Source organism: Pseudopodoces humilis, chromosome 5, assembly GCF_049639895.1.
Source record: "Pseudopodoces humilis isolate 2021_Gansu_Grassland_sample_001 chromosome 5, ASM4963989v1, whole genome shotgun sequence".
Taxonomy (NCBI): Eukaryota; Metazoa; Chordata; class Aves; order Passeriformes; family Paridae; genus Pseudopodoces; species Pseudopodoces humilis.
The window spans coordinates 56,452,469-56,479,757 of NC_142204.1; the positions used below are offsets into that span (position 1 = coordinate 56,452,469).

At 35.5% G+C, this 27,289-nt stretch overlaps 1 protein-coding gene across 2 annotated transcripts in view; it reads right to left on the reverse strand.

Annotated features, from left to right (window-relative positions):
* The window catches only part of TAFA5 (TAFA chemokine like family member 5), a 450,274-nt gene that overhangs the window by 15,241 nt on the left and 407,744 nt on the right, over nucleotides 1-27,289 (reverse strand). The window lies entirely within an intron of this gene.

Here is a 27,289-nt window from a genome sequence, read left to right on the forward strand (position 1 = left end):
TCATGCTTTGGTCATCTCTAATATTTTCTATCAGTCATTCTTAATCAAGCAATCATGTATGTCCATTTACCTGTCTCCAGATCTATGATGATCTCTGACGCCATCACAAATTAATCATAAAACTGTGTGTATACAAAGCAAGAAATAAAAAAGGATTAATTTTGGACATTTTAATTTATTCAGAAAATTACATATGTCTGCATGAGATGGTATAATTTTTACCATGACTGTGTGTCCTTAGCACTGGACAACTGTGTTTTGCTGTGATTGAATTCCCATTTATTATGAAGAAATTTGTTCTCTGTCATCCATTTGCCCCTGCATTTTTTCTTTATGGATCAGTACATGCTCATAACAAAATGCATTTAATTTTCTCACTTCTTTCATTTGAGAAGTCAAGTTTTCCCTAATCTTGCAAACTATTCAATGCTCTCTTAAAGTACACAATAATTCAGCTTTGATCTAGTTATCAGTTACATCACAAATAATTTGTCTCTGTTGGTCCATCAGTTATCTGCACAGCTTACATGATTTAGCTTTATTATGTAGGGGTAACAGAATGGCTAATAGTCTCAACTGGCAGCCTGTTTTAAAGAAAATTCCTTTCCCCTGTGATATTATTGAATGCATCACAGCAGTCTTGAAATTTCTAAGTGACTTTGCCTAGTATTTTACGTTCCCTTCCCTTCTCCCAAAAGAGCATTGCTCTCAGCTTGCAAGACAACATTTCGATTGTTTCCAACTCTGATTTCTCTACACTGCTACCCATTTTAACTTAATGCAATCCTACACCAGGAACCTGTGACACATGTGTTAACAGACCATAGAAGCACTGGGCAGAAAGGACAATGTTGATTTCCTATCCCTCAGTCCAATGGCATGGGGCAGTTTGCAGAAAGATAAATATACCAAAACAGAGATTAGCATAATGTGATACATAGGAGACATAGTACAAAAGAAAAGGAACAAGCTAGCTCTAAAAAAGAAAACCTGCTTTTCAAGGTCAGATCATTATATTCTTTTTAGAAATCAGGAAATAAAAAAACTTGAATACAGAAGACATGGAGCTAAAATAGCTTCATATTCCCTTCTTATTTCTAAGGGCAATGAAGCACAAGGATTTCTTAAAAATAAAAAATTAAATTAAATTTAAGAACAAGGAATAATGATAGATACAACAGTAATTTGTGTTTACTAATTAAAATTCAACAACCACTTTCTAAAAAAGCACTTATAAGAAGTGAAAAGTAAAATTTCAGCTGTTTCTAATTCTAGTATACATATGCAGGCTTGAGAGGTGGGCCCCTGCAAACCTCATGAACATCAGCAAGGCCAAGCTCAAAGTTCTGCAAGTGGCTTGGGTCAATCCAAAGCACAGACACAGGCTGGGCAGCGAATAGATTGAGAGCAGCCCTGAGGAGAAGGACTTGGGGTTTTGGTTGATGAGAAGCTTGACATCACCCAGCAATACACAATCACAACCCAGAAAGCCAAATGTATCATGGACTGAATAAAAAGAATCATAGGTCAGCTGGTTGAGAGAGGTGATTATCCCACTGTACTGCACTCCAGCGAGGCCGTTTTGGAGTAATACATCCAGCTCCAGGGCCACTAACATAAGAAGCACTTGAACATGTTGTAGAGAGTCCAGGGGAGCATCATAAAAGTCATTAGAGGGCTGGAGAACCCTTCATATGAAGACGGGCTGAGAGAGTCAGTGGTGTTCAGCTTGGAGAAGAGAAGGCTCCAGGAAGATCTTACAGCAGCTTTTATTACCTGAAGGACACCTACAGGAAAGCTTGAGACGTCTTTGATCAAAGGGCGTGTAGTGATATGAAAAGGGATAATGACTTCAAACTGAGAGCAAGTACAGATTAGATATCAAATAAAAATTCTTCACAGTAAGGGTGGTGAGACCATGGAACAGGTTATCCAGAGAAGTTGTAGATTCCCTGTCCCTGAGAGTCTTCAAGGTCATCTTGGATGGGGCCTTGAGCAACCAGGTCTAGTAAAAGGTGTCCCTGACATCATAAGGGGCTTGGAGTTAGATGGTCTTAAAGGTTCCTTCCAACCCAAGGCATTCTGTGATAGTACATCACAGAATGCATGGCCAGTAAGCCATGGCCTATGTGCAGATTCACATCACAGGCTTAAAAAAGACAGGTCTGAAAAATACTACAAGAGACATAATAGCAGTAGCCTACCACTTGTATGAAAAATCTGTAGCTGTATCAGAGATACTTGTCACTTTTCCAAACTAACATATGTAAGAATTGCTTATTACATAACCGTACTTTATGAATTTGTAGCTTCTATATGGGAGGTTCTGAAGGATAACTACAGAAAGTCATTATTATTCCATACATATCAAGTGACAGAAATCTTTTAACAGAAATATTTTTCATTTCTCACATTCACACATTTTGTATTGCTAATGACCCATAAAACACCTTTACAGTCAATTTAACCTGCTTTATATTTATATTTATCAGCTATAAAACTCACTCCCACTTGCTGCAGTTGTTTCAACAGGTTACCACTATATTAATACATTAAAACAGCCTTCCAAGCCTAAACAGCTAAACAGGGTCTAGAAAAAATCTGAAGAGGGATTTTGTAGAAGGGCATGTAGTGACAGGACAAGAGAGAATGGCTTCAATGAGAGAGAAATTTAGATTATATACTATGTAGAAATTCTTTACTGGAGAGTAGTGAGGCAGTGGATCAGGTTGTCCAGAGGAATTGTGGATGCCCTGTCCCTGAAAACACGGAAAACCAGGGTGGATGGGATTTGAGAAAACTGGTCCAGTGATGGTGTCCCTGCCCATCACAGTGGGCTTGGAACTCAATGATCATTAAGCTCCCTGCCAACCCAAATTAATGTATGATTCTATGCTTCTATGTTACAGTAAAGTCAATGGTAAAGGATTTGACATATCACAGAAGTGAATCTTAACTATTATCTGTGCTACTACAGTGTCTTTCCTGATGAATGCCCTTCTTTTTTATTGTTTTACTGCTTGCTTTAATTCTTATAGTGGGTGTAAAATGAACAAAACTCTTCTCTGCAAAAGATTTCATAGCCAGCTAGAAATGGCAATTTTTCAACAGGTTCAGTTCAGAGGCTCTCACTAACTGGATTTCTGTTCCTGGTAGATAAGTCACTGATGATTCTTAATCTCATAATGAAAAAAATAGGTCCTGAGAACAGATATCGTCACATAAGTTATTAATATGTGTACTGTGTCTTACAGACAAAGAATTCATAACAATTCTCTCAAAGATAATAATTATGTAGGAAAAGAAGCAACTTATAAATAATACTGAAATGAAAAGCACCTTGAATTGGATAAGCAGCTGAAGATTAGACAGCTGAAGATGAGCTGCATATAACATTTATATCATAGGAACACAAATTCATTCAAATTTTCATTTTTAATAACTATGTCTTACTCTTCACATGATTTTGGTTATCTGAGAGGTCATTCTTTTTGTCTTATTTACATATAATATTTTCTAGAGAAAGCCACACTTTCAAGGGTATGTATGGAAGAGGCAAGTCATTAAAAATAGTCCCAGTGTCAGGGACCACTATTTCCCTAAAACCAGAGAGATTACTTATGTTGTTTCCGATGCTGTCTAATCAATCCTATAAATGTCTAATCAGACAAAGCTGGAAAAATGTAGCTGAGGCTATATTAAATGAGTCTGAGCTGATTTTTTCTTGTTCTTCTCTTTTTTTTTTTTTTCTTTTTTTTTTTTTAGTGTGTGGTTTTTTGGTGTCATAAAAGATTCTTTTTTCTAGGGAGTTTATGGATGGATTTTGAATATTAAAGGAAAAACCAGGATACAGGTGTTATGGCATTCCAATTACTTTTACAAAGGGACATTCAGAAAGAGCATGAGTCACTGCTGAATTCTTCTGCCTGTGAAATGGCTGATATTAAGAAAACCTCAGAAGTGAAATAACCTTTTTTTAGACTCCTTTACCCCTTGTCATCTTTACACACGCAGAGCTTGCATTATATCGGACCACTGCCTATGATAAAATTTCATTTACATAAATGTGCTTCATGAATTAACTTGTATTTTTCGCATCCTTTTTTTCTGGTTTTCTAGAACTATTAATGTGGATCTGAAGGTTTTTCATAGTGTCATTCACAGTGGTAGGTTACACTTATTCATTTGCTTAATTAGTTCATTTATCAAATGGATGTGCTCCATTGTAGAAAAGCCTGATTAAAAGCCTGTCTTTTCTGTGGGTTGGTTGGACTCCAGCTCGTCTGTGAGTTGATTTCACTAAAACCAGCCAAGAAGTTTATAGAATGAAGACATGAGCCTGATCGATCTCCAGTTCCTCCTGTTGTGTTCACAAGAACATTAATAACAAGTAATTTTTTCTAAAATTACAGAAAATGAGGAAATTTCTTTCATTTGTGTGCTGAAGACAGAGTTAAAATTGGCCTTATTATAATTATTATTTATATTGCAGTGGTTTCATTGTGCATGCTACAAATGTGTAATATAGACTCTTTTGAAAACCCTAAATTCTAAAGAGAAGAGACAAAGGCAGAAACAAGGAATGGAGACAGAGAAAGGTGAAGTAACTGCTTAGAGACCACACAGCAAGTCACAACAAAACCAAAAATAGAATGTCTCTTGTCTTGCAGTTCACATTGTCTCCAAAATCCCCAGTAAAAAATCATAAATTCTCTGAAATAAATACTTTACATGTTGAATATCAGTTTTCTTGCTGTCAATTGAGTGAACATCTGCTGTTTTCTTGGCAACAATTCCAGCCAATTTGAGGCACATAATATGTTTTGTTCCTTTGCAGTATTCATCATGGTACCTCACAAAAAAATAAATATAATTTAAACTATGCTAACATATAGAACATATATTACAATATGTTTCACCTAAGGGTTGACTAGAATGGGCACAGGAACAGATCAAACTTTACATGTGCACTTTAAGCCCATTTTTTTGAAAATACGCATTATAGGAAAACAAAGAAACACATTTTTGCTGTGAAATGCAAGAGCAAAACAATACCTAAAAGATAAGGAGTTGCCTCACAAATAGCTGAATTTAATAGACTTTGAATACATAAATTTTTACCAAACAACTAGTGATCTTGACAAGATAGGAATGATTGCTCAAGAAATGGTATATTTTTAATTAGACTGATAGTTGGATCTTGCTCATCAATCTGTCTTTTCCAGAATAAATTATAATCTAAAACAATGGTAGTACAAAACCATTAAGCAAAAAGTTTAAAAGATTCTTGAATTTTGGTCACTGTTTTAGTTGTATCCCTACCCCATATAAAGCCAAGATTGAAGTCTTCCTATCACATTTCCCATCCAAGACCTTCATTTCCCTGTGAAATAAATCTGGAAACACAGAGTAGTAGGAAGGGGAGCAGGTTTGAGCTGGTTCCTGGTCAGGACAAAGAGGTGGGGAACTCCACAGTATGCATGAAAGGGCAAGAGAGGAGGAAGTCTGTCCCACTGATTTGCTTGCCAAATTTGAGGCTCAAAAAGTTTGACTATTAAGACTACAGCCAAGTGATATAAAGTTACCTTTCACTGAATTTTAAAAACTTGGAAGTTTAGGCTTTGGTGACGATTTTTGGGGCATGTCTTGGGTTTTGTAGGGCTTTTTTTTTTGTGAGTTGGGGGAGTTTTCTGTTTTGTGGGTTTGGGGTTTTATTGTTTGGGGTTTTTTTGCTTTATTGTGGTATGCTTCCTAATAAGTAGGCACAAGGGCCTATTTAATGTGCATAGCTGTGATATTTTGAGATTAAACACAGCACAAAATGGAGCTATAACAGTACATGAAGATGAAAATGGGAGACGAGAAACAGCTTGAAGTCTTTAAAACCATTTTAAATTTGTTGATAATTTTAACCATCTCTAAATCAGTCATGTAATCGAAACATTCTAGATACAGAGAAGGGAGGGTTAGACATCTCTTCATTCACTGTAAATTTCATATCTTCCAAATTTTAAGACAGAAAGAAATATTTTCTAACACTTGTCCCCTGACAGTGACTCATGATGGAATTCTGCACCTATGGAAGAGCAAATGTACCTTAAAAAGTTACTTCTCTCAGTCTGATGTTCTCTGAAGTTAGAAGGACCATCCTGATACCCTTGTTGCTCAGTCAGTGATTTATAATCTATTATCAATATATATTCAGATAATTGATAGCTCAGCTTCATTCTTGATTAGCCCCCAAAATTGCTAAACTTTGAATAAGTAGAAAGGGGAGTAAGATAATTAAAAGCAAAATAACTACTGTAAACCTTGAAAATGTCTTCAGTTTAGTTGAACAGGATCTCAAATAAATACCTCAGCAAAGCATAAAGCATCACATGTGCAGATTTTACACATTTCAAATTTACTTGCCTATTCACTAGGGTTGCTGACATAGCAGGGCATGAGGCTCACACAAAGAGAGGGACTCCCTTGTTATTCTAGATAGAACAGAATATTTCTTCCCTTATCTTTCTGTCTCCTCTAAATCACATCATAATTTCCCTTCTTAGTTTTAGTTTTCTTCATTTTATTTCAGGCTTCTTGAATTTAGTTTCATTGCATTTGGCTAAACTCACAAATAACTTATAAGTTTCCATATGAGTCCTTAGATTTATTACTCTTCAATGTCAAATTCAGTTTTGTAACCCACATTGCTATGTTGTTCCCTGCTGTTCGTCAATTTCAGTCAACTGATTTCTATTCAAAGCTAATAAAAAATGGTTTGGCATCAGCTAACTATAGGTAAAAATGTTTCTAGAGAGAGAAAGACAGCAAGATATGCACATACAGTTCTAATTATTTTTTATTAATTACTTAGTCTGCTAGGTTTTTAATTATAACAAACACAGTTTCTTATAACCCTAAGGCCAAAATGCTTGTTTGCCCCTTGCTTACATTAACCTAGCCAACAAGATGGACACAAATGACAATGAGATCATCTGCTTAGACAAATAATTTTTCTTAAAAAAATTATAAATAACAATCTAGGTAACAGAGATAGTCTGATTATTAGGCTTCTCAGCAGATGATAGAGAAGATGTGGACTGCCTACAAGCCAAAACATATATCATCATCCCAAATGAGTTCTACAAACATCAGGTTATGATGTTAACACCTTCAGAATTCCTGTCTTTCTGAACATATGTCACTTTTTTAAGAACAAAACCAGACTAAAAAGAATAAACAACTAAGCACACAGTCCAGTGACTGGGCTATATAGGATCAACTCTTTACACAGAGAGGACTTGCATGAAAGATTGAAGAAAAGCCACTACAGGATTCCCACTAGGGTGTTAATAGCATAATCAGAAAGAGATCTGGAGCCTGAATGCAGATGCCTCTTCTGCTGGGTCAGGCATAACCACACTCACCTACAGGGCTCTGCATGGTCAGTGTGCAAGAACATTTGCAATGACAATTTCATCAACAGTCATTAACCAGTTTGAACTGATAGCCAATTAAATGTATTTTTTTTCATATGTTCCAAATTAAACTAAAGTTATGGACAGGTGGAATATATTGTTTCTAGTAATATATAAAATAACTCTAGATAATTTTAGTAAGGAGGTAATATAAAGGGGGATCTTTGTTTGAAGGCCTTCAGGACCAGTTATGTCCACAGCAGCTCTCTAAACTTTGGTTAAAAAGATCAAATGAGAGGTTGTACCATGGAAAAAACAGGACAAAACAACAGGAATGAAAGACCAGTGGTTTCTGCTAAGAATGATGTCATGAAGGTGTGAGACATTGAATTCACTTAAAGTCTTAAAGCTGTGAAAGAACAAGACTTAAATGCAAGGAGAAAAGGGAATGAGACAAAACTCCATAGAACAAAATTGGTAAAACATGAAAGCTCTTTTGCAATGAGGGGTTACTGTATAAAGACTATATAATATACTACTACCCTTCACTTCATAGCAGACCTATTTGAAAAAGAGAAATATATATAGTTGCTAGGAAATTCTGTTTCCTTTATGACCGTATGTTATTCTTACTAATTTCAAACAGATCTAAGCCAGTGATGATAGATATTATAGATTAATTTCATGTAACATTTTTTCATAAATCTTCAGGTTGCTTATACCCACAAATCATTATGAAGACCATATTTTGTAGCATGCAGCAAGACTGCAAAGTCTCTCATCTCTTTATGTACTTTTAGTGAAGAAAGAATGGGGAGAGTATGTATATATACATTTAGTTTTCACATATATGCAATTTTGAACAGATAACAGATATCTTTTTGGCATAAGCCTTCTAACTATGCATATAGTACAAAGCATTTGCAATACTCTTTAGATCTATGGATCCTATAATACCTATAGAATACAATGATTGCATAGCTGTAAATCAAAAGTTGCTTTTATAGTACACTAAGACTTTTTTGTCAGACTACTGAAAAGACTGAGATAATTCTAATGGATTTGGATAATTACTGCATTGTGTCTAAGTAATATTTATAATATTTCATGCATCTTTATCATTTATTGAGGCAGGATCTCCCTAAACTAGTCTGAGACAAGTTCTTAAGGAACTTGGAAAAGCACATTTCATGATTTGCTTCAAGAATCTTGGTTTAATATCACCTACTTGAAGGTAGTATACTTGAAAGAGTATTCACAAATTAGAATACTTCTGAAGCTCATCCAGTTTATACCAAGTATTAGCTTGAGCCCATCAGCTCTCAGAAAATGTGCTAATAAGGCCAACTATGGGTTAACTCCCTTATCTGGGTGAAATGAGCCATGTGTGTGCAAGAAGGCATGTTTGCACACCCCATTATGTAGTTTCACATCATGTTCCAGACATATCTCGGTAGTTCAGTGTTTAGGAATTCACTTCTCATTGCTTTATACAGCTGATTACACATATAAAGGCTCTGTTATTGAGCACACAGTGCAAGGGACTGTTCTGTTAACAAATGTTCTGTTCCACGGATGAGATGGTACATAATTACAAACACACAGATCTTTTCCTTTTGTTATTTTGTGAATACCTGTTTTAAAACAAGCAGTGAAACATTTTTATTCCAAACATTACTTTCTGTAGCAATTTAACTTCATTTCTAGAGTCTAACATTTGTGGCTTCTACATTTTTCCCCTGTCAAATAATACTTTGAAAAATGTAGGATCACACCTTTTTTTACAGCAAGTCTTTCTTCTCATATCTCCATAGCTGTGTGAATAGCTGAGGATATATTCAATCTTTAATTATCCTCAATAGAAGCTTAATGTGGATATATAGCTATCAAGACCAGAGCAGACATCTTGTCTTGGAGCTGTACTAACAGGAGATAGCTTAGAGTTGAATCTAAAAGGCCTTAATAGTGCACTGTATTGATATGGCCTTCTTTTTATTTTGTCTTCTCTTAAAATGTGGAATGAAATTCATGGGAACAAATCCAGTCTACAAAAAGAAACATATAAATATACATATAAATAACATATAAATACCTTAAGGAGATAGTGTAGTAAACATCATGTATATATTAAATCTCTCTTGCATTACATTGTGATACTGAATTATTTAACTGCAGAAAGCAGAGCAGAACAGATACACCTAATTGAAATATCATGTTCTAAACTGGCCAGTGGTTTTGACTCCTAAATAAACATGAGAATATGTAAGTTCCTCTGTTGACCAAATTCTGACTTCACTCACAATCAGACTGCTGGTCTAAGATATAGCTCAATGCACTGTGAGCAGCAGAGAGGAACCAATCATTCCACTCCCATGTTGTGCTGCTTGAGGGGGCAGTGGAGGAGACAGACGATGTAGGAATGAAGGAGTGAAGTCGAATCTGGGAAAAAGGAAAGCGCTTCTTTAATTTTGTCTTTGTTTCTCACCATCCAAGTCTATTTTAATAGGCAAGAAATTAAATTTGTTTTCCCAAGTCAAGTCTGTTTTGTATATGACAGAAATTGGTAAGTTGTCCACTTGTCTTTTTCTTGACCTACAAGTTTTTTGTATCTTGTGCCCTGTCCTATTGAGGAGGGGGAGTGAGACAGCAGCCAGGTGGACATCTGGCATTTGGTCAAGGTCAGTCCACCACTGTCAGTAACAGAAGAACAGTCACAAACACAAGAATGTCATTCCCAATGTTGCCTTTTTCCTAAACTGGAAATGAAACTCTAGGTAATTTTAGTAAGGAGGTAATATAAAAAAGGCCTTCTTTGTTTGAAGGCCTTCTGGACCAGTTATGTCCACAAAAGCCCACTGCCACCAGGAATGAGTACATTTTATAGGTTTTGGGAAATTAGAATAAATGATAAAAAGCACCAATTAGGAGGACAAGTGGTGATGGAATTCCTTCCCCAGGTCAAGCCCCTTCTCTGGAGCTCCCCCTTCAGCACTAGTTCCATTTTGTCCATGAGAATGCATCTCAAGGAGTTGTTCTCAACCTTGGTTCCCAGGAAGAACCAAGACAGCACTGAGCCTTGTACTTCCCAGGGCTTGGAGCTCTGAATTTGTTTTTTCTTTCTGCTTAAGGCCATGGAAAAGTACTAGTCACTAATAAAATATGCTACAGAGCTACAAATATATGTGTGAAGAGCACAGAGAACATATAAAAGAAAAAAAGGCAAGAGCCTAAATGGCGTCACAAATTTCCCAAAGAAATCCTTTGTGTAATTTCCAGGGTGAACATATATCTAAAAAGATATGGAATAAGCTTGAAAAAAAAATAAGCAAATTATTTGCATGCTAAGAACCACGTTAGTGGACAAGAACCTTCAGTGTTCTTTGGATCTTTCAGTCAGCAGCTTTAAATATTATAAATTCTTATTCAACAAATTATAAAATGCTATTATATTTCCCTGATTGCACTTAAGAATTCAACCTATTCAACTATTTATAAAGTTAATATATTAGAGCCTTATCACAATGGAATTAGACACGCTTGAAAGGCATCACAATACATACACATTTTCAGTAAAATATTTTAAATAGAAAACTTCACCACTAAAATAATGACATTCACCTCTTCCCAATGTATTTCCATAGAGATCGCCTAAATATGAATGAAGGTTTTACCTCTTTACCTTTACATTGTGTATACTTATAATGAAAGAAAAAAAAATAAATCTCTGTTTCTTCAGTTAATCCTGCTCTGCTCATTTTGTCTATGAAAAAACACCTCAAAGACCCTGGGATGTTTGAGACTCCTGGGAACAGACTTCAGCAGTTAATCGGACGCCACCCAGTGTTAGAAGAAGAAATCGCTGCTTCTCAGTCCTGCTCTAAATTAAGATGGGCATTGGAAAATGAGGTGGGCATTGGCAAATGAGACAAGGGGAAGACTTACAAAGAAGGTCTAGCTGTATTTTATTTTAAAAGTAGCATTTTAAGATGCAGTTTGCTTACTGCTGCTGTGCTATTAAGTGGAAATTAAATAAGACAATAGAATAGAAGAGTAGACAAGAAATAGTGAGGGAAACAAGTTGAACCTTCAATTTTAAAAATTTAGTTTGAATATCTATTTCAGGTAGTATTGATCTAAAGTTTAATATTGAATTTATAATCTACTAATTTTCAAAAAATTTTCAGCAGTGTTAGCTTACGTTATATAAGTTGTTTCCTGTCTTTTGAACAACAGTAGCTCTTGAGAATTAATGGATATTAGTGAAGACAATTTTGAAACCTGTCTTAAGCCCCAGCCACATATTCTTCAAAGATTAATTATATCATTTTAAATTTAAAACAGAAACAAAACAAAACAAGCAAACAACAACAACAACAATAACAAAATAAAGTGTCTTGATGTATTACATAGTTGAAGGAAGAGAGTGCTGGGAAAAGAATAAATATATCCATAAAATTCAGGAAGTTTCTGAGAATAATAATCAATACAGAGATATAAAAAGCAACAATTTTGAAATAATTTTTGGTCATGCCTCATAAAACATCAGAGAAAAACAACAGAATTTTGGGGGTGGAAGGAGGGATTTTGCCTTCAGGCACCCATGTTTTGAATATTTGTGACTGATAATTAATTTGGATGTTGCTTTTTTCCCTGGTCCCAAACTGTTGGTGAGCAACTCATGATTGTTTCACTTCAGTTTATATTTTTCTGAATGACTGCTGCTATTGGTTGATCTCTTGGTTGTTCATATTCACTTTGTTACTCTTGATTCTAAATTAAAACCTGCCTTGACTACCCACGCAACAAATCAGCATGACAACAGAGAGCAAAACCCAAACACTTTACACACTGTGCTGTACTCAGTAACAGAAAAGGAAATAGCCAAGGAAACAGTGAAGTTTATTTGGTTAGTTTTTGGGGTATTTTATATATTCGTGTAAATATAGAATTCATTTTATTATTCATTTTATAATAATTATTTTTATATTCATGTGAATATTTGTGTTGCAATCTGAATCTTTGCTGTACACTTTAATTCACAACTAGGATAAAATCTTTCCCTAAGAACATACCCGTAGCTACTCTTTGTGTTTCTTACTATAATTTCCTAAAAATGACTGCTCATAGCTCAAGAAAGAGGATTTTATGTGTTATTTTATACTATATGAAAATATAAGCCTATTCTCTCAACAATATGCACCTAGCAGATTTGATAACCATCATGTCATATCTACTCTAGTTTACATATACTGATAATGTGAGACATTTTTAATGCTTTTGTTAAGTAGTGTATGAGGAAATAGAGCAATGAATAGTCTTTAGAATTATTTGGAAAAAAGTCAATTATCATGGAACCTTGATGGGCCAACTTTTTACTGAAGTTCCTAAGGTTATTTGAAATATTTCAGTCGAGAGTGATAGAAAACATCTTTTTTCATTAGTATATAAACAACTCTTTTTATGAGAACAATCTCTGCAATCATATCACCACTGTAATAGAGCATGCCAAATTCTTAATCCTGGTATTGTAAGTGAATATAATGTGTACCCCACTGAAAGAAAACAAAAATCAACTGGCTTGAATAAATTAAAAAAAACAAAAAAAAAGAAACTGAACTCTCATTGAATTTAACTGTTTGAAAAGAAATTAATACTATTTATAGAGTAAATAATACAAATCAGAGCCTCTGCAATCTGGTTCCTGTTTGGTAATAATGGTTACCTAAGAACAGTGCACACTCTTCATAAGCCAATAAACGTGTAAGAGATGATTAAAGACCATTTCATTATTTTTAATTTAAACATCAAGAAGTTGTGGAACAAATGTCAAAGATAGTATTGTTTGCCACTAAAGAGATTCAGCATTTTCTAAGATGCTGTAATTTCCGCATAAAGTAGTATTTAGATTTCCATTTACACAAACCCATGCACTAGAAAATCAAGATGGACCCCAGATGCAAATGTAAAATTAGAATTAAATCCAAAGTTTTTCAAAGTAGGCCTTGGGGTTTGGGTTGGAGTTCAGCCTGCTTAATACATAGCACATTTTTTCACATAAACATATTTTATATCCCAAAAATAATAGACAAATATATACTCTTCATTGTTTTCTATTCTAAAGAACAGATAACTGACAACTATAACAAAAACAAATTTTTTATATTGCTATCAGCATAAAACATACCTGTATTTTCCAATTTAAACAGATGGGAAAGAACGAATGACTGCTTTTATGCAGGGTTTTTCTATTTACTAAGTACCTACTTCATTAAAAACTCCTAAACTGATCAAAAAAATAAAGTGGTTCAATTATTATCAGCACTAACAAGAAAGAGAAATCTGAGGGGTGGGGGAAGGATATATATATATACATATGGTTAATAAAGCTAATATTTTATAATAAGAATCTCCTTTAACAGGTTTTACTCTGACATGGTGGGGAAAGAAAACCAGTAATTAAATGAGTTTGTGAGGCAGAAATAAAATAATAATAATAATAATAATAATAATAATAATAATAATAATAATAATAATAATAATAATAATAATAATAATATATAATATAATAATAATAGATTAATAGTTATTTAAGCAAATTATTATACAAAACTTGTCATGTTCATATGTTATTTCAAATGCCATGTCTTTAGCAAGGAAATGTATCTCAGGGTATTTGTTTAGATTTGTTTATTTGTAGAAATTTTTGTATTATTTGTAAATACAGTATCTCTATATTTAATACATGGGGCTTTCTTTCCTTTTAGAGTGGAACTGGTTAAAACTTAAATGATTAAAGATTTTCTTCAACAAATTCTCAAATTTAATACAGCCCAGGAGAATAAGTGCAGTTACAAATTGGGTGGGAAATAATCACATCAAAATAGTCTTCTTAAACCATAATCACAAGGACTTTAGTATTTATACATGCCACCAGGAAGGAGATGCAATCATTATAAGCTGTGATCTGAACTGTTCTCTGTGTCTGTCTTTCTCCATAGGAGCTGAAGAAACCTCAGTTCAGTGATGATGGTGCCCAGTTTGGGCATGTGGGCTGTTAAGGGTTTCTGCAGTCTGAGCTCATGAGAACAAATAGAGGAGAAGGCAGGCAATGCAGAATGAAAAAAAAAAAAAAAAAAAAAAGGGAAAATGGTCTATAACAAGAAAAAAAAAAGTGAGATGAACGAGGTCTGGATTCATTCCACTTAACTTGAGATAGTCTGCTAAGTTAGAATCATCAGTCACTCTAAGCTCCCTGCACAGAAAAACAAATTAGAGACAGAAACCTTCAGAAGGCAATCTACCCTACCTAAGAACCACGTCATCTTTGGGTGGCTTGTCCCACACTGTTCACTCAGGGACAATCCTTGCTCCCAGATAAGGTATGCCACTTTATTCCTGTAGGTATCCTTCAGCTTAAGTAAGAGATGGGAAAAGTGGCAAAAATAGTAAGACATAGAAATTAATAGCTGTCCAATCAGAAAAAAATTAGGAGCATGAATGAGAAAAGATTAAGCACAAGTTAATCACCATGGAAGAGAAAAATTGCAAAGAAGAAACTGAAGAACCAAAGAAAAGTGCAACAAATTACACAGAATTAAAAACAAGAAAAAGCTTTTATTTCTATTTAAAAATTCACATGGGTAGAGATGGCACTGATGGTGTGAATCAAGAGGCTGTGTTGCATTTATTATGTTTCATATTATTTTTATGTTACTGCAGGCTGGGATAGCTCTAGCCAATTGGCAAACATTTGTCTACGCATATGGTTTGATGAGATATAAAGGTGATGATGATTTCAGCTATGCTGGGACTTGTAATATTTCAAACATCCCAAATTATGGCCAAAAAACACTAAATCCATCCAGACAGAAAAAAATTCTCTAAGCACCCAGACTTTACTGAGAGATTCAAATGAATAACCTTTGTCAAATATGTATATACCCTCACTAAAATAGGGGTGGAGAAGAAAAGTGTGCAGAAAATGAAAAAGTATCTTGAACTAATTATTAAGCGATCTTTGGTAACACGGGGTTAACAAATATTTCAATGTTCATTATTTGTTGAGCCATGTACATCTTGTTAACTAGAAGGATAAAATACTCCAGTTCCCCCATTGAACAGAACACTCTCTTTGACTTGGAAATTGTGCAGCTTCCAAAACCTACTTAATTTACACAGGCTATCTAAGATGTTAAATGAACCATAAAGGGCAGATGACAGAGACAAATAATCCTTTTCCCTGAAAGTGCCAAGTTTCAGGGCCTTGGTCTCCGTCTCACACTGACGCAGTGTTTGACACTGGAGGACCTGGCTATCACTTTCTATAAATGGCTTAACCTTCAGCTTTGTGTGGTCTGTCTAGTACTATACCCTGACAATTAAAGAAAATCAATATCTGGTGCTTCAATGCTGAAAACATTGAACCCATTTTGGAGGTAAATAATTAGTTCAGAAATGCTTCAGGCAATAATTAACCAAACTAGACTTATTAGGAACTCTTGCCAACAGCATTTTTCCTTTTCAGAGGTGTTTAAAATCTATCACATAACTTCTAAATTATTTAGGTTTAAGCATTTCAGCTTTTGACAGTGTTATAATTAACATTGTTTGACTGGTTACTATTTTACACAATAAAATATTCTCAAATCATCTTAGTGAAGCTTTAGACCTCATGCTCATTTAGTCTACAAAGAGAGAAACACATAAATTATTTGATTCAGAAGCCTCTGATTTACATTTCTATTTAATACTCATGGAAAGGGGTGATTGTTTTATATGTTTCTGTTTGAATCATAGATTGCACTTTTGATTATACAACACATTTCCTCAAAGAATTCCCATGTAAGCCACTGAGTATGAGAGTAAAGGACTAACACACTTAGCTGTCTGTCAGATTTTTTCCACTGGCTTTAGAAGGAATAGGAACTTATGGAAAACTCTTATGGTGAAGTCCAGTGATATGTCTGACATATTTCATGTTTACCTCATTTGACTCAGTGACACAAAATGTAAAAAATGTCATTCCTGTTGGGTAGATACATTATGGCTCAACAGCTGGCTGGAAAGAGAGGGGGAGGAGAACAGGTAATTTTTGTCAGACTAGATGTTTGTATTTTTCGTTATCAACTGTTGAATTATTATCCAGCTTAGGTCCTAGCAATTTTGAAAGCATCAGTATTTATGTTGAAGTCAGCAATTCTTCTGAAGCTCTATAACACATGTAAATATTTTTCAGGATCTGGGTCTCTACATACGTTCTGTTGCTGTTACAACACAGGAAAACTAACATTTTGAAGACAAAAAAGACACTTCATACTTCTGGGTTCAGTGGTTCTGTGCTATCCTCACACTCAGTGGACTAAGCTACGATGCCACCACCATTCTTATGCAAGTAATTTACAAGAACAAAAGATTTACAAAGAGATTTAATTTACAAAGTAAGAGATTTTCACAAGGCTGGGATTGAGGATTGTATGTGTGTGTGTGCATGCACGTGTACACACACTGCTGCTCAGAAATCCATCCTTCACCTTCAAAATTCTATGGGGAAAAACTCTTACTAGAACATTTATACTAAAAAGAAGGAAAGAAAAATCCTAAACCCAGTTTTGTAGCTAAACAAATTATTTACCTGCAGCACCTCTGAGATCAGTGGAAGGAGTTACAGAAGCTCTATATAGAATTCTACCCTTTTTTCTCCTCTAATTGAACTGTTTGATAGATAAAATTAGTATGGGTTGTAATCTGTTTTCTCCAATGCCTCATGAATTTCATGGGTATAAAAGTACACTGCATTGTACAATGCTTTAAAAAACCCAAACACTGTAGGAATTGCCAGTCATGGATTACTTTCTATGTTTTATAGAACCTATGTCATCCATTGAACAATTTAATCATGCCTAGTCAGGAAAGTCAAACACGGAATCATAAGGGTTTACCTTACAAAGCAAAGTGCATACCTATGGAACCTGAGACACTCTAACGCAGAACAGAATTGTCCTGCTTTATTTCACCTGCTAATCTTGAAATGCAGAAGTACAAATAATGCAAGCAAGATATCTGATTTTAGTTACACACTTAAGCTAACTGTATGCTCTCTGTAAAGAGATTCAGTTCTCTGTCAGTTGGACCATATCCTACACTAGAATGCATAAGTTCTGGAGCTGATATATTGGCTGCAAAAGGGTTATAAGCAGCTTATACTATGGGGAAACTCTGTCCTCATTTTCATAGTATAGAATGCAAGCAGCTACATATATTGCATTTTAAGGTATCATAAGTCAACAGAAATTAGGTTCATGATTTATAAGCTGTTTAGAGGGTCAAAAATTTGTGTCCCTTAGGATAAGGTAAAATTGCTCCCAGAACACTATTAACCGTACTTACAAGTTCTCCACTAACTACATGGGAAGGTCTGAATAAAGTTATGTGTGCTTGAGGCAGTTAAAGCCAAGGCAAAAAAATTCTACTCATGATGCCCAGCTTTTAGGTATATAAATTTAGATAAGACAAACTTTACCTATCAGTTATTTCCCACTAGACCTCTCTCTTCCCATTATCTTGTAATTTCTTTTATATGATTGCCATATCATGTGGCTCCTATTTTTATTTAGTTCTTCCAGTTTTATATCACTGACCTCACACACATCAACACTCACATTATATTAACAGCGTGAATGTTTAATTTTCTTTCCATGTATTTAAATTTTAAAGGTTAATTCAGTTACAATACTTCAGGCTATATCCATAAGAGGTTTAACGAAACACAATTTATTTCAGAGTAGTATTATTTGAGTAATTTTTATTTATTTTCAGAAATTGAGGTATAACAGGAAAAAAACTTTAAAAAATGTCAATATCTATTATTTTTTTTATAAAAATTCCACCAAGGATGTAAAGTATTTATTCAGTCAATATGTTCTATAGATATTTGGAGAAAAAAGGCATAAGGTGGGTACATACTTGCCTTTTCTAAGATTATAGATTTGAGTTCAGTATAAGAGTAGAAAATATTAAAGACAAAACATGCAGTCACCTGAAATTATTGTAAAAATGTACCATGGAGGACAAAATAGGTTTGCAAATAAGTTGTTATAAGATTTTTGTTGAAGGCCAGGGTTACAAGAAAATAAAGTCAAATGGTGCATTTTATTATTTCATACCCATTACAACCTCATGGGTAGATGGTACCTTTACTGTGAAAACAGATTGATTAATTTTCCGTATACTCCCATATTTTTATATTGATCTTCACCTTATTTGTGTTCTTTTGCCTTTCATGGATTGTTTACCACAGAAAGTTTGACAGACCATTTTTAGTGCTACCCCTGTGCTCAGTGTAGGTCTTCACTATGGCAAGCATTTCATTCTGGCTTTAATGAGTCGAGGGAAGTCTAAACTGAAGAATGAAATCCCAGCGCTTTTCAGAACCATTCATCTGAAGTCTTAGGCATTTTAGGCACAATCAGCCAGCTCCTACAACATTTGGTTGGTTTCCATATATTTTTTTCCATTTCTTTGCAAACCTCCTGCCCTCCAGTGACATTTTTAATTCTCAGCAAACATTGCATCTCATTCAATAAATATTTGCTCTGTTGTGTTGGAAAAGGTGAAGACTTTAACACCAAGAGAATAAAATCACTGACAGTCTAGAAGTAGGATGCCATTCAAACTGAAGGAACAGGAGGAAATGCAAGTGGAAGAAATAACTTTACTACAGATAATATTTCTTGTTTCTGTATGACCACACGTCATCCTTAATAGCATTTTAACATGAAACAATCATACAAGTCTCTGCCCAACTGGGATATGAGCTCAGTCTAACCAAAACTAACATTAGCATGAAGGAAAGTTTAACTACCACTCTTAAGAATGACAACTACAAGTTTTTTGAACTATGAAGATTACATTCCTCTCTTCTCAATAATGTCTCTGCTGTACCACAGAAAAATTTCCACTGGAGATTGCCTAGATTTATTTTGAAACTACATTCATGGAAATTTACTATAAAAACAATAGGTTTTAGATGCCTTTAATGTAAAAACATCCAACATCCAAGTATTTAATGTCTGAACTGTCCAACATTTTCCCAGGTATTCGGGTGATGTTCCTATGCTTGAAATCAAAGATGTATTTTCATTTAAAGATATTCCACAATTAGTATTTGAGATACATTTATATTTTCTGTCACTTTTTGAATGCTGTCTCATGACCACCTACTAATTAGGGAACTAAATGGATAATTTAGAGCATCCTATATCTCATCTGACCTTCTGTGTATCAGTGGAAAAGCAACAGAACACATGTGTGAGATCAAATTATTGGCATTTTCTCTGACATGTTAGCAGTGATGAGGAAAGCAGATGGAAAAAAACATATTAGATATTGATCCCTTTCTCATTCCTGCATACCCTTTAATTAGATTTAGATTGTAAATAATGCTATTGTATCTTGTGACAGTATGCATGAAATGATGGCCTGAACTGTATCTGTGTATATTTTGACAAATGAGTCAAACTGAGTGCTTGGGAATTTTATGTATTAGAAACATATGCTTTTTGTGACTTTGTAAATTTTTGTAAAAAATAACATTAAAAAAAATGAAATGCACTTTTGAATGCATAATGAGGGAGTTTACCAATCTCTTTCAAGGAAAGGAAATAAAGAACACATGTAAGGATGTGCTGTTAAAGTTTAGATTCCAAGTATGCAGAAAATGAAAACTAAGGACACCAATAGGTCAGGATTTCTGTCCTTTTGTTATGCCACAGCTGTCACTGCATCAGCATCAAGCCAATACCATGCAAACAAGCAAACATGCCCCTCCATTTTTCACACACTGTGGTACCTCACAAAATTATCCTTCACAAATGTGATGTAAGTCCAGCAGAGTTTTTCAGCTTAGTTCTGTTGTCACACAGGGAATGCTATCTGATTGTAAAACAAGCTCTCTCCTATAGCAGACCACAACAGCCTGATCACAGGCTCTTATGTTTTGCCATAAAAACATAAGCAGCAGCCCTGAGCAGCTGAGCAGTCTGGATATTCTTCTGCATGCTTTGAATTCTGGAGGGGCTGATTAGCAGGAGATCTGTGTTATAAGACCGCAATTACACTGCATAGGGTGCTACGCTGGTTCTTGGCACACAGGTGATCCCAGCTATCAGTTATTAAGACAGTCAGAGTTCAAGAGTTTGGTGCAGAGAGACAAGAGTTTCACACAGAGACAACTCTGTATTGGTTCACTTCACACTGTTATGCTCTGTTAATCTCAAAAGATCACTTCAGTGATGTTTAAAATAAATACATGAAAGTATAAACCTGAAATTAAATATAAGGTTGCATGTAATTAAAATTACCAATTTGGATTTCCCATTATGTTAGGTAGTGTTGCAGACTATCAATGAAGTATCCTCTTCTCAGGGATGGCAAACAGGACAAGAGGCAAATTGAAGAACATAAAATTCCATTTTAAAACAACAATTTCTGTTTCATTATTACTTTTTGCTGGTGAGATCATCAAATAGTGGAATAAATTTCTGAGAGAGGTTGTGAACTCTCCGTTGTTCAAAGCACTTAAATCTGATTGATCAAGATCCCGGGAAACCTGCTGTAGTTGACAATGTCCACCAGTCTCTGCCAAGCTCCACTATTCTTCCAAAAGACATACATTTCAGTGAATAAGTCGGCTGATTTTTCAGATATAATAATATATGTATTCCCTTTGAAGAGACTTGTATGAATATGCTGATGCAAGACCTTCCAAGTATTTTCTACTAGAGGATAAAAACTGTATATTTATTTTTTTTTTAAATTGGGTTACACTCCCCCATGATAGGACAGATCAAAAAACTCAGCATACCACACATATGAGTACAAAGATTCCTGTTCAAGGCTGTCTAGTTAAAAAAAAAACAAAACAAAAGCAGTTTCTTGAGATTTAGCAAATCCACTTTTTTTTCATTTAAAATACTATTCATTGCACTCCATTCCACATGCCATGCAATCTACTTCTCTGTTCCTTCCTCCCAAAGCACCACCAAACCTAAGTTTTACAAAGGATTTTGGAGGAGGGGAGGAGGTGGAAAAGAAGATCTAAAGAGATTCATCCAGCCATTTCTCTTACAGACTACCTATTGCTAGTGACTCCTTAGCATGTGGATACAGCAATGGGCAGAGTGCTAAATCTTACAATAAACTCAATGAGATGGTCTGAATGGAATAGCTGTAATGGTGTGGCTTCTCTTCAATAAACACAAGCCACGGAGAAGTCACGGATTTCAGCTGGGTATTGGTAAGTCTGCTATGGTTCTCCATGGCCTGCAATGAATGTCAAAGCACTTCTAAAGCCTCAGATATCTGGAGATGGCTGCAAAAGGGAGCAAGCCATAAATACAATGTCAAAGGCATTTGCTTTTCATTTTTTAATCCACTGAAAATACAATTATCCCCAGAGACAAGAGATGAAAGAGACTTGGGAAAAATGAATTTTTTACAGTCCTACAGGAGATTGTCAAGAAGGGTGTTTTATCAGGCTCTATTGGCTTCAATAATTTTCTTATTTCCTAATTTCCTTCAGGCCTCATCACCTTTGTTAAGAAACAGTACTGTACTTTTTTTTGCATTTATGTCAGTAGTTTGAAAATTCTTTAAAGTGACTTAAGTGGCTTTAAGGATCAGTGGAATTTTGGTTTGAGTTTTTTTGTTGTTTTGGGGGGTTTGTTTGTTTGATTTTGTTTGTTTTGGTTTTAAAGACAGTTGCTATTTAAATGTTCTCGATTAGAGACCAAATCCCTTGTATTTCAATTAATGCAGAAAGAAGTTAGTGTCAAAAACCCCCAAACAATTACAAGGGAAAAAGAAAAGTGGCTGCTGGGGGTCTCAGTTGGGAGGGTCAGGGCTGCCCTAGGCCAGCTCCACCCAGCGCACCTTGGCCAAAATGCAAACACCACTGGAAAAACAGATTTAAGAAAAGTCAACACACTGCACAGCAGTGAAAAGTGAGGTAAAAACTGTGAGAAACTGCCCAACAGAAACCCAGATCAATGAAGGAGGAGGGGAGGTGCTGCAGGTGCCAGAGATAAGATTCACCTGCAGCCTGTGGAGGGGACCATGGTGGAGCAGGTATTTCCCTGCAGCCCTTGGAGAGATTGCTGGAGTAGATATTCACTGTAGCCTGTGGGACATGACATATGGGTTGGTGTAGGTGGATATCCTGGTTTTGGCCAGGACAGTGAATTTTTCCACAGTAGCTGTGAGGGGGTGGAGGTTGAACCCATGTGGTGCGTGGAGGTTGTTATTCTGTACAACTCATTTCACTGCAAGGGAGAAAAAGTAAGGGATTCCCACTTCCAAGGAGAAAAGTGTGACTGGTACTTGTGAAGGAAAATGTGGCCTGTGGAGGGTCTGCTGCCATTTTTTTTTGTTGCCTCAGAGGTGTTTTATTTGGTGCTAGGTTGGTCAGTGAGCATCTTTTGCATGCAAATAATTTTGTATACTTATGTTATTAATATTGTTCTCTTTCCTATTTGTTTTCTTGTCTAGATTTCATTTCCAGTAAATGGTTGTTATTACAATTTGGGATTTCTCTTTGTCTCTCTCACCAGAGATGCTGGGGAAAAGGAAGAAGTTTGTGGTTTGTATTTTAGTGGGAGAAATTAATCAGGGAATACTGGTCCTAAACCACCACAGTGGATAGGGTCTGAAGGAGTTGTGGCATGTGGCAGACCCACACTGAACTGGTTTTCCCTTGAGGACTGCAGCCCACTGGAAGTAACTGTGCTGAAGCATAGAAGTCTCAGGAGGCAAGAGCAGCAAAGAGGCTGTTATTGGAGTCATCACTATTCTCCCACCCCACATCCTCCCTGTGCCTCTTGAGGACAGGAAGAGAAGTTTGGAATGAAGTGGTAAAGTTGAACTTTGGGAAAAAAAGGAGAGAAAATATGATCTTTAATTGTTGTCTTTTTTTTCTTACTATCCGCACATATTTTTTTCTGTCTATGTCTTGGACTAATTCTCTGAAGTTCAGTCTGTTTTTCTTTTTAGATTAATTGGTAGGTTAGCTCCCTGTTTCTGTCTCATTTTCTCCTCCTGTCCTGTTGAGGAGCAGGAGTGAAAGCAAGGTTATGTAGGTATCTGGCTGCAGGCCAAGGTTAATCCACCCTAGATATAAAATCCAAATAAAGTTACCTTGAATACCAGGAGCAGCAATACTTTTGAATACACTGACAACATGTAGATTGAAAGGTTCTGTGGTTCTGTGAAGTCTGTAGCCTATGAATATATGTACAGTATGTGCAGTACAGGAAGAATCTCACTAAAATACCCAACTTTTGTTAACAGTACCACAGAAGATGTGAAGACAAAGTTTTGTCTTGTAGAGACCAGCATCTCCAAAAGGCCAGAACAACCCTCACATATGAAAGACTAATTATTTCTCCCTCTACTACCTAAGCTCTACAGACGATATCTCTATTTTTTTTATCCATGTTGCTGTCACAGGTCCTGAGTGTAAAATCTATGAGAGCAAGAAAGACAGTAAGCTCAAACCAGACAGTGTCCTTCACTATATATATATACACACATACATTTATATAATGTATTTTAGATTAAATTATTAATAAAATGGTAAAGTACTAATAAAAATATTAATAAAAGATAAAGTTATCCTTTACCTGTTCTGAGTTACCAAAGAGTTTTTTTCCTTTTTAATTATATATTTTCACACAATTTTAATCCATGAAAGAGGTTGTAATCAGGGCCTTGAAATAGGAAGGAATATTTGGTCTTTCAGGTCCTTTGACACATATTTAATATCTTACCACATTTTCACGTAGCAGGGGGATCAAGGTGTCTCATTACATAAGGGCATTTTGATGCTCTCAAATGCTGCTGCAAGGTGTAGCATTTCAATACTTGTAGACTTTTAACTCACATTTATTTAAGCCCTGCTAATGGAATTAGAGAGTTATGATGCTTCTTGGCAGTAGGTATGTTGTCCTGTAGATTTTTGCAGAACTTCCGTTACCATTAAAGGGAGTTACACACTGGAGTACCGATGTCTATTAATACAAATAGCATCTTCCACAAACAGTCTTCTAAACAGCAATTTGGGTGTCCTAAAGCTCTCTAGTCATTCAGGAGAAATTACTCTGATGTCAACACTTTAGCAGCAGAGAAACATCCATTCCTCTATAAGCACTCACAAGAGACTCTCAAGCAAGACCTTTTTTTTTGTTTTAGTTAGTGGAAATGTCTTCTATTCTTGAGCCTATTAACTTGTAACAATAGAAATAATAGGAGCTGAGACAGGTGTAGAAAGTTTAATTCTCTTCTTTCTTGTGAGCTTCAAATTTGAAAAGGGAGTTCAAAATTCATGATAAAAATGGTTATTAAAATTCATGAATGCCAGTATAATATAATTTTGATCTGCACAGTTTTTCAGGGATTGTTGTCAGTTTCTATTCCACTGTTAGCCATCATTAACAGCAAATATGACAGATACACTAATGAAATCGATTTGGTCATGTTATCAATTTAATTCAAAAACGCAACCCCATTTTATTACCATGTAAGTTATAAAGGCTTATAGGCTAATATCATCTGTCACTGTAAGGGTTCTCTGCTGAACTTCTTAATAAATAAATGTATGTTTATTTTATTTTTTTTTATATTTTCAATTAATTACTTCAGTACAGCAGTAACGCTGGTTTAGCTCATGGTAGGACTGAAATATTGGTCAATGCACTCTAGTAAGGGAAACCTTTCAGTGAAATGAATATAGAGTATTGCCTTGGAACCTTGCTACAGCTGGGCTATAGATCACTTTGCAGCAATATTCCCTGCAGCCTACTCACTGTCTAAGAAATTAATACATTCTTCATGCCCCTATAAGAGGTCTGCCTTGTTGTAAGGAAGTTTTTTACGGTACAGTGAAAGCAGGACTGTCCTCAAACACATACCTCTCTCATTAATAACATTAGAAAGCTCAGCAAGATACTCCTCCTCGTAGATGGCAATATTTTTTTGAGCATTGATTATCTGATGAAGCCACTTTATAGGTTTTATATTTTGTTTGGAAAAATAACAGACAAAGTTAGCTATCATTATGACAGGTGACACCAGATGGCATCATTAGACACAGACTTCTGAATTATTTCACTGAGTGACCAAATGTTTAAATTTAGGAAAGTTTTTAATTATAAATATAAGCTTAGGCATTATCTTAAAAAATTTAATGAGTAGCAGTATTTTTACTTCTGGTTCTAGTTTGTTCTTCAGGAAAAACTGTTTTTGGAGCACAGAAAAATACTGTTGGATGTAAATAGTTGTTTTACAAGCTGATTGCCTTGTTTCCAGACTGAGACATCTTTACAAGTAGGGAGAAAGTCAACAAGTTTTACTGTGTATCTATCTATACTTCGTATGTCTAATTTTTCACAAGACAAAAAATAATGATAAAAGACTTCTGAAAAAGCAAAATTTTCTTTTTTAACTGAAGAGACATTCTGAAGAAATCTTTAATTCCTGTTCATCTCGGAAAGCTATTCAAATTGCAGTGGTTTCATATTATGCAGCCTATATAAAATCCCCTCAAGAGCAGCAAACCTGGGGGCCAATTGCCACCTGGCATACAACTGCTCAGCTAGAGGCAGTATCATGAGCTGGGCTTTTAGTTGGAACTGCACCACACACTATCAAACCCACACCAAATCAGGATGGCCAACCTTAAAATAATTCCTTTAGGACTGCTGGTAACCATTACAATCGGTATGTCTGTACAGACCTAGAGGATGAAGCCAACAGGGGAAGAGGGAGAGGAGAGGAAGCTTACTGAGTTTGTCAAACTGCCTAAGGAGACTACAGTCACCATCTAAATAATAAAAAGTGCCCTTGCCATGGAGTCAGTGACAAAGATTTCTTCCAGCAAGATTTTGTTAATCTATGAAGAACAAGTAGCGAAGTACAGGGAACATTAACCTGATCTGTACAATTAAATGCAAAGATTTCACGATAACTTTTCCCTCTAACTTGCTGTATATATCTTTGTGTTTAGACAGTTTTCATCTGTTTCTGGTTTGGAAGAAGCTCTACAGCAACACATGTAGGTTCCCGGAAGAACCTCCATTTCAAGAACAAGGTGTGGCCATGTGCTCTTCTTAAGAACTGTCTGTGTCATTTTCAGGGATGTTTGTCTCCTGTGCACACTAAGATCTTTGCTATTTACTTAGCTAGTATTTCTGCCTCACCAGTTCTCACCCTCATTTGATTTGTCTTGCATGAGCTGAAAGTTACATTGTCACTCTCATGTTGCTCTCTTCAATATTCTGAGAAGAAACAAATCTGTCTGCAGAGAAAACCAAGTTCTGCATGGCTTCATTGAGGCAGAAATTGTAAATTCTGTCAAATTAAATATAATTATCTTTAAGCACCAACATACTTTTCAGTTTGCTAATAGCACAACATTTAGGCTTATATGTTTTAAAGTTGCAGTCCATGTTGAATTTCTCCTCTGGAGTCTGGTTAAATGCATCTTTGTAAAAGTGAATGGAGACTGTAGACAGAAGGAGCCACATTAATTTCCATCTATCCATGCATATACAGGAAGAAATATATGACCCTTGCACTTGTTTTGGTTGTTGTGGTGGGAAGGCCCTCTTTACTGCCACTGGGGCTCCGTAAGATGTTTGGTGCAATGTGTTTGTACAAACGCGTTAACAAACACATCAGGCTTCTACTACCCACTTTTTGTTAGCACCTTCACAACTCAGTAAAAAATGCTGGTTGACAGCTGATGCCAACCTTTCCTGTCATCACAGCCTCTACCTGAGGTGGGTGACATGTATTGTTATGCCTGTGTGAGAACCCAGACTAAACCACCTGTC